The sequence below is a fragment of the Vicugna pacos genome, unplaced genomic scaffold, assembly GCF_048564905.1.
Source record: "Vicugna pacos unplaced genomic scaffold, VicPac4 scaffold_5, whole genome shotgun sequence".
Taxonomy (NCBI): domain Eukaryota; kingdom Metazoa; phylum Chordata; class Mammalia; order Artiodactyla; family Camelidae; genus Vicugna; species Vicugna pacos.
In genome coordinates this window covers 1,469,004-1,479,519 of record NW_027328726.1, presented here as the reverse complement: position 1 = coordinate 1,479,519, position 10,516 = coordinate 1,469,004, and the positions used below count along the sequence as shown (strand labels likewise).

At 55.6% G+C, this 10,516-nt stretch overlaps 1 non-coding gene across 1 annotated transcript; it reads right to left on the bottom strand.

Moving 5' to 3' along the window:
* Nucleotides 1–9,703: 9,703 nt before the first annotated feature.
* Nucleotides 9,704–9,810, bottom strand: LOC140692336 (U6 spliceosomal RNA). The gene has a single exon (XR_012067907.1). It is a non-coding gene; the product is annotated as a U6 spliceosomal RNA (small nuclear RNA).
* Nucleotides 9,811–10,516: the final 706 nt, after the last annotated feature.

Sequence of the window (10,516 nt, the reverse complement as noted above, 5' to 3'; positions counted from 1 at the left end):
GTCGACCAGCCGCCGCGGCCCTCTGTCTCGTCGCGGCCCGAGGGGATCTCCGAGTGGATCCCCCCCCAACGAGGTCGACCAGCCGCCGCGGCCCTCTGTCTCGTCGCGGCCCGAGGGGATCTCCGAGTGGATCCCCCCCCAACGAGGTCGACCAGCCGCCGCGGCCCTCTGTCTCGTCGCGGCCCGAGGGGATCTCCGAGTGGATCCCCCCCACGAGGTCGACCAGCCGCCGCGGCCCTCTGTCTCGTCGCGGCCCGAGGGGATCTCCGAGTGGATCCCCCCCACGAGGTCGACCAGCCGCCGCGGCCCTCTGTCTCGTCGCGGCCCGAGGGGATCTCCGAGTGGATCCCCCCCCAACGAGGTCGACCAGCCGCCGCGGCCCTCTGTCTCGTCGCGGCCCGAGGGGATCTCCGAGTGGATCCCCCCCCAACGAGGTCGACCAGCCGCCGCGGCCCTCTGTCTCGTCGCGGCCCGAGGGGATCTCCGAGTGGATCCCCCCCACGAGGTCGACCAGCCGCCGCGGCCCTCTGTCTCGTCGCGGCCCGAGGGGATCTCCGAGTGGATCCCCCCCACGAGGTCGACCAGCCGCCGCGGCCCTCTGTCTCGTCGCGGCCCGAGGGGATCTCCGAGTGGATCCCCCCAACGAGGTCGACCAGCCGCCGCGGCCCTCTGTCTGATGGCGGCCCGAGTGGATCTCCCAGTGGATCCCCCCCCACGAGGTCGACCAGCCGTCGCGGCCCTCTGTCTCGTCGCGGCCCGAGTGGATCTCCGAGTGGATCTCCCCCCCCCCACAACACGGTCGACCAGCTGTCGCGGCCCTCTGTCTCGTCGCTGCCCGAGGGGATCTCCGAGTGGATCCCCCCAACGAGGTCGACCAGCCGCCGCGGCCCTCTGTCTGATGGCGGCCCGAGGGGATCTCCCAGTGGATCCCCCCCCACGAGGTCGACCAGCCGCCGCGGCCCTCTGTCTCGTCGCTGCCCGAGGGGATCTGCGAGTGGATCCCCCCCCCCACGAGGTGGACCAGCCGTCGCGGCCCCAGTGGATTTCCCCCCCCAACGAGGTCGACCAGCCGTCGCGGCCCTCTGTCTGATGGCGGCCCGAGTGGATCTCCCCCCATGAGGTCGACCAGCCGTCGCGGCCCTCTGTCTCGTCGCGGCCCGAGGGGATCTCCGAGTGGATCTCCCCCCCCCCCCCCACAACACGGTCGACCAGCTGTCGCGGCCCTCTCAGCTGCCCGCGGCCCGAGGGATTGTACTCTGTGTGTCTATGCGGCTTACCTGGCCTCCTGTGGCCCCAAGGATCTCTAGTTGACCGGGCGTCCTTGGTTATTGGATGATCTGGGTTGCTTCACGTCATGTAGGGATTTTTAGTTTACATGCTTGGCTTAAGTATGTCTGTCTTTGTCTGTCTGTCTGTCTGTCTGTCTGTCTGTCTACAGTCTCTCTCTCTCTGTATGCGGTGTCTGTACGCATGCGTGTCCGTGTCTATGGACTTTTCTTTCTTCGGGCGGGTAGGCGTCATTTGGCTTATTTGATTTTTTTTTTTTAAACTTTTCTTCCCCGTGTTCCACGGTACCATCGTGTTTATCTATTCTACATGTGGAGATCCCAGTCCCGTCCCACCGCCCTTACCCCTGACAACCTCAAGTTTGTAATCTGTCGGTCTGTTTCTGTTTTGTTCGTTCGTTCGTTCGTTCGTTCGTTCGTTCGTTCGTTTTTTTTTTTTTTTGGAAATCTGTTCACCTAGGACTATAACTGTTTGTACGAAACAGATAGTAATAGAATCTCAAGCCCATCCTACCGAGAACAAAACGTTTCAAAGAGAAAGAAAGGAAGGAGAAGGGGGAAAAATAAAAGTCTCTCTATTTTCTTGCTTCCCTCTGTCACTCCTGATGGTTTAGATGTCTTCTTTTACAATTTTGTGTTTATTCTGTTTGGAATGAACGGTAGTGATCACCTTTCCGGGGATGAGTGTCTCATGTTTGTACCGTCCTGCTGCTTCTCTATTTAGAGTAGACCTGTGGATGTTTCTTTTCGCATGGGTTGAGTGTTGCAAAACTCTTTTAGTTTTTGCTTGTCTGTGAAGTTCTTTACCTCTCCTTCTATTCTAAAGGATAGCTTTGCTGGATAGAGTATCCTAGGCTGCATTGTTTTGTTTTGTTTTGTTTTGTTTTGTTTTGTTTTGTTTTGTTTTGTGTTTCATTCAGGAATTTCAATAGATCTTGCCACTCCCTTCTGGCCTGACGTGTTTGTGGAGAGAAATCCGCTGAGAGCCTTATGGGGGTTCCCTTGGAACTCACTCTTTGTTTTTCTCTTGCCTAAAGGCATTTAGGATCATTGCTTTCTCCTTGACTCTGACCATCTGGATTAGGATAGGTCTCGGTGTGGGTCTGTTTGAGTTCTCCCTGTTTGGCACCCTCTGAGCCTCCTGGACTTGGATATCGGATTCCTTCCTTAGAGCTGGGAAATTTTCAGTCATGCTTTCTTCAAATACCTTTTCGACCCCCTTGCTTCTTCCTTCCCCTTCTGGAACCCCTATTGTGCGTAGATGGGCACGCTTTCGATGGTCCCGTAGGTCCCTGAGATTGTTTTCGTTGTTCTTTATTTGTTTTTCTCTCAGCTGTTCTGATTGGGTTCCTTCTGTTGTCCTGTCTTCTGGGCCACTTATTCGCTCCTCGGCGTGATCTAGCCTCCTTTGGACAGCCTTTAGACCACTTCTCATGTCAGCCAATGAGCTGACCAGTTCTCCTTGACTCTTCTTTAGAGCTTCGATTTCGTTTTTGACGTACAGTATACATCTAAACACTATCACTTGGCGTTCCTTCGGTACTTGGATCTCTCCTTTTTTGAAATCTTGATCTAGCAGGCCATCCGTGTCTATTTTGTGGATCGTGCTTTCAGGGAATTTCTCTGGCTCTTTTCATTGGGAGTGGTTCCTCTGCTTCCTCATGCTGCTCCTATCTCTCTGGCACTGTGGCTTAAGGAGTATCAGTTATCTATTGTGGTCCATAAGGAGTTTAGGTATTTATCTAAAGCCTATACAGGAATAAAACTTTAAAAGGGGGGGAGAGGGGGAGAGAGAGAGAGAGAGAGAGAGACAGAGAGAGAGAGAGAGAGAGAGAGAGAGAGAGAGAGACAGAGAGAGAGAGAGAGACAGAGAGAGAGAGACAGAGAGAGAGAGAGGGGGAGAGGGAGAGGGAGATAGAGGGAGACGGAGAGGGGGATAGGGGGAGGGAGAGGGAGATAGAGGGAGACGGAGAGGGGGATAGGGGGAGAGAGAGAGAGAGACAGAGACAGAGACGGTGGGAGGGGGAGGGGGGTGGGGGAGCCAGATTTTAAAAGAATGGAGGAAAAAAAGGTTTGAAAACAGTGTACAAGCAATAATAGAAGAGCAAGTGGAAGCAGAAGAGCGATCGAGTTGAGACGTCTTCTAAAAGCCTTTAAAAAATAGAAAAGATCAGAAAATAAAACACAATTGTTTCAAAAGTAAATTTTTAAAAGGTAATCGGAAATAGAACAGATTTTAACAAGAGATAAAACACAGGATTTGAAAAGGAGGGAGAAAGAAAAGGTTTGAAGACACTGTGTAATCAATCATAGAAGAGTAAGTGGAAGCAGAAGACCGATCGAGTTGAGACGTCTTTTAATAACCTTAATAAAAAGGAGAAAAAAAAATCGAGAAACGATATCTAAAACCTGTAAATAATCAATAACAGGAGATCTAAACCAAGAGAAGAGAAAAAGGAAAGGGGGTGGATGTTTAAAAATAATAATAATAAAAAGATTTTCAATGAAACATTTAAAAGGGATTAAAACCGTCAACGTAGACGACTGTTCAAAAGTCAAGGTTAAAAAGGTAACAGAAGGTAAAACCGATAGAAGAGAGATTCAAAAAGAGAAAGGAAAAGGAAAAAAACGGGGGGGGGGGGGGGGGAAGGACGTGTTCCCGGCACCGCGGTCGGATGCTGCGTTCCTCCCGGGAAGGAGGGTGGCTGGCTGGCCGCCCGCCCTCTCCCGGCCCCGGTCGTTCCGCTGCTCTGTGCGGCTGTGTGCTCCGACTCGGGTCGGCGGCGCTCCTCTCCGTAGGTGGGCTCGGGGAAGACCGTGGAACCGCCCCGCCCCTAGCTGCGTCCCCAAACTCGGCTCCTTCTTAGTCATGGTGGCGCGAGTTCTCTGAGGTACCGGGGCAGAAATATCCTATCTGCCTCGGGCTGTAAACGAATCTCAGTCCTGCCTAGAAGGCTGCGGAGCCCCCGGGTGCGGATTCGAGTCTCGGCCCCGCCCCCGCCCGCATGCTGCACGCCAGAGGCTATGGCGGCTGTGGCTGCGTCCCGCCTCTCTTCTCGCGAGAAGCGCCGGTGATGGCGCCGCGGATCTGAGGAGACGGAGGCTACGGCGCCCCTCCCCCCAGGGCACACCGGCCGTGTTGCTTTGCCTTTCTTTTCCCGTCATGTACGGGGGGGGGGGGGGCGGGGGGGGCGGGTTGTTCTGCTCTGTATCCCCTCCCGGCCGCCGCCCCGGTCCTCCGCCCGGCTCGTGCGGCCTGTCCCGGCCCCTGGCTGCCGGCCTGCGACTCGGGCTGGGTGTCGCGGGGACCCTCTGTGCCCGTTTCACTTGGATCGGTCGGTCAAGGGGTGCTCTGGGTAGATCTGAGGCTCGGGGGCGCCCCCTCCGTCCCGTCGGCCTCTCCGTTGGAGAGGGGCAGTTTTGGCGAACGAGCCCTATTCCTCCTCTGCCGCTCCCTCCCCGCGGGACCGGTCCCTCCCGCACTGTTTTGCTTTTGACTCTTTCTTTTCTCCTTTTCTCCTACCAGATTTTGGGCGTCTTTGTCTTTCGAAGAGGGCGGTGTTCTGTCGGAGTTCCGCAGGTGCTCTGATTGGCCGAGTGGGTCCGTCGATGTGAGTTTTGGTGTATTTGTGGGAGAGGGTGAGCTACGAGTGTCCTTCTACTCCGCCGTCTTGCTTCTCCGCGGGTTATTTTTGAAGAGTAGGTGCTGGGGATTGAACCCTGGGCCTTTATTTTTTGCATGCTAAGCACGGGCTGTACTGCTGGATCTCTAGGCCCTCCCCACCGCAACACCCCCCCCCCTTTCCCACCGCCTCCATAGTACTCGATGAATCTCCTGACTAGATATCTATGCTTCCTTGGAATGGGGCCGTCCGTTTCTTCATCGGATGGATGGACGTCTGTGGATTCGTCTCGTTTCTCTCCACTGCGGTGGGTGGCATCGGGGCGTGGGGTGGGGTTGAGTGGCGTGGGGTGGGAACTGTTCTTCACGTGTAGAGGTGGAGCGGAGCGATGAGGATGGTGACTTTTTCCCCCGAGTGTTCACGCCGGGTGATGGAGGCCTGTGGTCTCACTTGGAAGAGGACTCGGGTGACTGGAACAGAGCCCGTGTGGGGTCGTTGTGGAGGGAGGAACTCCACCCCCCCAGCCCCAGCCCCAGCCCCGACACTTGTACCTCATCGAGGGACGGTCGGCCGAAAACAAATGAAAGCTGTCAGAGGTGGGGGTGGGGGTGGGGGTGAAGGGGTGGGTGTGGGTGGGGGTGGGTGTGTGTGTGTGTGTGTGTGTGTGTGTGTGTGTGTGTGTGTGTCCCCGTTCCCCGTACCACAGTCCCTGGTCGAGGCCCCCCGAGCGGAGAAACGCACGCCAGGCCGTCCGTGCTCCTGGTTGTCCGGCCGCGTGTCCCCGCCGCCCAGAGATCCCGAACCGTCCCGCTCGCTCCCCTGCCGGGTGCCGTGTGCCACCTGCCTGTCGGCCGGGCGCTATTTTAGACACTGCGAAGAAGTCGGCCGGACGGCCGGGCCGGGCCGGGCCGGGACGAGCCGAGCCGAGCCGAGCCGAGCCGAGCACGTCCAGGCCGAGGTGGGTGGTGCTGGGTTCAGAGGAGTGGGGTACAAGCGGGAGGCGGGCGTCGATGGAGGGGAGGGGGAGGGGGAGGGGGAGCAGGGATGACGATGGGCTGGGGGGCTTGGCGTGTGGGGTGGGGGTGGGAGGGATGGTAGCCATCCTATGACTTTCTCTCCCCACCCCGCCTTTGGCAAGTCTGTTAGAGTGACGAGGTTGTGCTGGTTTCTGGCTGGTGCACACCATAGTGATTGTGTTCTTCTTTTTCCTGGTCTTTTTCAGGGACCCTCGTCCCGAGGGACTGAATCTAGTGCCCTGTGCTGCGCGGTACGACCTAGGGGTCGAATCTGCCAGGAGAGGTCTTACAAGGATCTGGAGGATCCTGGAAAACTGCTACCATCCGGAATCCTACATGGATATTCAAGATCTTGCGGATGGATGGACGGACGGAAGACGGATCGAATGGAGGCCCCGCCCCATCCCCTGGACCCCTTGGCCCAGGAGGATCGTGATGGGTCTGGAAAGGACTCTTCCGACGAGGGTCTCGGGATGGACTTTCTCGGTCCGCGGAAGGTGTTTCTGCACAAAGAGGAAGAGAGGGGCGTTCTCGGCCGGAGAGCCCGAACCGCCTCCTTTCAGGGATCCGCTCCAGTCTGGGTCGGGGTCGGGGTCAGAACGCGACCACCGACGGCTCCCCTCCCTCGTCTTGGCTCTCCAACTTGGGAAACCCTCCTCCCTGCCCCTTCACCCATCTTCTCGTCAGCCTGCCTCCAGCTTCCCCGTGCCAACTACCTCTCTCATGCTGCCGGACTTTCCTCCCCCTTGGGCCGCCAGGAAGCTCTCCCACTCCTCCACGTGCTTTGGCTTGGAATCCCTGACAAACACAAGCGGTGCTGGAGGGCGGGGCCGGGGGCGGTGGCAGAAGGACTCCCTTCATCTTATGGGAGCGACTTTTATCTCCATAGGTGGCGATTGAGAAAACACATAAAATCACTCAGAAGAATACCCATGTGTAGTCTCCCTGACCTAGATCCGTGTCTGTCTGTCTGTCTGTCTGTCTGTCTGTCTCTCTCTGTCTCTCTCTCCATTTCGCTATTCTGTGTGTGTATGTGTGTGTGTGTGCGCGCGCGCGCACACGCACGCGTGTGCCTTTCTGTCTGTCTCCCTTGTCTCTCTTTCCTCTCCTCTCCCCTCCTCTCCTCTTCCCTGTTCTCCCCTCCCTTCCCCCCTCACCCCTCCGCTCCTCTCTTCTCCCCTCCCCTCCACTCCTCTCCTCTCCCCTCGCCTCCTCTCACTTCCCCTTCCCTCCCCTCTTTCCCCTCCTCTCCTTTCCTGTCCTCTCCCCTTTTATCCCTCCTCTCCTCTGCTCGCTCTCTCTCTCTCTCCCCCCCCTTCCCTTCCCTCCCTCCTCCCTAACCCCCCAACCCCTACCTTCACAGGGCCTCATAGATTGCAATCGGTTTCCATGAAATGTGATGAAGAGGGAATGAAGTTTAGAATGATATCCCCATGCCATCGAAACCTTCTTCCCCAGGGATAGCGAGTTATTTGTGGTTGTGTTTGTTTTTGTTTTTCTTGTTGTTGTTTTGGGGTGCAACGAGGGCACAGGAGGCGTTGGGAGTGAGGGTGATGTTTCTCTTTCTGTCTGTCTCCTCCTTAGGAAGGATTTTAAGAGGAGGGAGGACTCACAGAAATCTACCATCTCGTCTCGTACTGCAGCTGTGTTTGAGCTTCCTATACGATCTGGGCGGAACACTCCCCACCCTCACCTCAAGCCGCCATCGCCGCCCCCTCAGCCCCCAGCACCCCCGTCCAGTCCCGCGCTTGGGGCGGTGGTTGGGCATGGGGGGATGTTGGCGGGGTGGTCGTTGGTGGGGGTTGGGGTGGTGGAGGAAACCAGAAAACAGACCACTGTGGCACGTGGCTGACTGGGGCTTCAGGGTGAAGGAGGATGAAGAAAATGGCCGGAATTAGGCTAACGGATTGCTTCGTTTTTGGGCGGGGGGGTGGGGGGAGAGGAGGGGAGGATCATTAGGTCATTCATTCATTCATTTGCTTGGGGGGGGTGTCATTCGGTTTCTTATGCTCGCCCTTAAAACGGTCGACTCTTCTGACTGACCGGTTGCTGCTCACGGTTCCAGGCCCGTTGTTGAAACTGGAAGCTATCGATCTTACTGTTTCTACTGTATTTCAGTCATTGCAAGTCATCATCGTGCTGGGTCTCTGAGTCCTTCTCCGAGGAGAAGGTCGGTCACGGGACTACTGACCTGACAAAATAGCCTGAGTGACCAAGAAGGCCACACCTTGAGTGCTTATGAGATAATGAGATCTAACCGCCAGCCTCTATAGAATGGGTCACCTGGGAGGCATCGTGACACCATGCTGAGTCTTCTGATGAGAAAACGATTCTGTGGATGGTGATCGATGCTTGATTGTTTGAGCTATGGCTCTAGAACCACCCCACCCACTCCATCCCCAAGGTGGGTACACAGTTTTGAAGACGCTAGCCTGCTGTGAATCCCCTTTGCCCGGCAGAGCGATAAAATGACCTCTTTTCTTCTAAGCTCCAAGACCTTGTCTCTGGATTCTTGGGCTCATCGGGGACGGGGGCCGATCTTTCGGCAACAAGCGTGCTTCAGAAACAACGGATGCCCGAGAAGGACACTCTGCCTCTCCCTCTTCTTCCGGGCCTGAAATGGGGAGGAAAAAATATCGCTTCCCCTGGAAGCCGGAGTCCAGAGCCCGCCATCCGGAGGGACTTCTGGCTTGGCCTTCTCCTGGGGTGGGGGGAGGGCACGCCACCGCACGTGTTCTTTGTCAACTCCCCGTTTCTCTCTTCTCGAGTTATCTCTTTGGGAAGGCTCCCACACTGGATGAAAACAGACAGACAGGCTGGTATCTCTCCCTACCCCACCCTTCGCCCCCCAAATGACTGATCTTCTGTCCCATCAAAATCACCACTTGTTTTCCAACGTGGCTTTCTTGGATCCTGGAGGACTGACATCAACTTAGAGCCAAGATGGGCACAGAACTGAAGGACCTTCTCGGCTGGCCTAAGAAGTCTGTCATCGTGATGTGGGAGGTATTCTTCGAGGGACCTATCTGACTAAGTGCTTGACGGCCTTTTGGACTTTGAACCAACTTGGAGATAGGAACTAGGATGAGAGGGCCCCCGAAATAGCTCAGCAAACTCTTCTCCACCCTTAGAAGAGAGACAGACAGATAGACAGACAGACAGAGAAAGAGAGAGAGAGAGAGAGAGAGAGAGAGACAGACAGACAGACAGACAGACAGACAGTGTGTGTGTGTGTGTGTCTGTCTGTCTGTCTGCCTGCCTGTCTGTCTGACGGTCTGTCGGTCTGTCTGCCTGCTTATTGTAGGAACTCTCTGTCAATGGAAGTATAGTTGACTTACAATGTTGTGTTCATTTATGACGTACGGCATAGTGATTCACTTATTCACACACACACACACACACACACACACACACACACACACGTATACTTTTTCAGGATAGGTTATTACAAGCTATTGAACATAGTTCCCTGTGCTAGACAGTAGGACCTACTTGTGTACCTAGTTTGTATAGGGTGGTTTATATCTGCTAATCCCAAACTCCTGATTTATCCCTCCGCCTTACCCCGTTCCTCCACCCTACCCTGTCCCCTGTGTTAACCATCGGTTTCTTTTCCATGTCTGCGAGTCCAGTCTGTTTCTGTTTTGTAAATAGGTTCCTTGGAGTCTTTTTAAAATGGAGTTATTTATGTATGGATGGGTGTCTTGACTTACTTTCAGATCCCACCTAGAAGTGATGGCATAGGATATCTGTCTTTCCCTGGGTGACTGACTTCACTAAAACTATGGAACGCTTCACGCATGGGCGTGTGTCGTCCACGTTCAGGGGCCGTGCTGATCTTCTCTGGATGGTTCCCATGTTAGTCTATGTCCTGTGGCAGCAAGCGCTTTCCTTAGGGTTTTTGTCTCAACCTGAAAGCCAGCCCGGAGACTGAAGGTCTTCTAGTTGCCTCCACTATCTGCCTAGGACCCTCTCCACGAATGTTTCCCATTTTCTCTCACCCTTTTGCCTTGGCATCATTGAGTACGAAAACGCTCCGTCTCCTGAAGCCCTGCAGACTGAAGCTGGACAACGGGAGGTAAACGTCAGAGAAATGGCCACAACAGCTCCTGTGGAAACCATCCTCGGGCCTGTTTTCGGGGGAGCCGCTCAGAGAGTTGAGCCGAACACCCCAGGACCTCATCAGAGGCATTTCAAACTGCTCGAGCCGTTTCGATGACCCCGATGTGTGGAAATCTCCTACCAGACTGACCCCCTACTCCCGGCCCTGAATCTGGTTTCTCATCTGCTCCGACGATTCACCTTTGTGCTGTACTTTGGTTGTCCACACAAGTGCCTCTTAGGCGATACCTGACTGCTTGCTCCCTAGGCCTAGCTTCAGAAGCCCATCGACACCACCGCCTCCTGAGACGAGATACTACAACTGTTTCCTTGAACAGACCTGTTCTCAGAACTAAGAAACTGGGTCCATGGAACGCAGGCCCCCTAGGAAACCATTCCCTCCCTCCTGCCCCCAGACCGCACGCACGCACGCACGGACGCACACGCACACGTACAGTCAACAGCCCAGCTTTTAATGTGTAAAACTTCC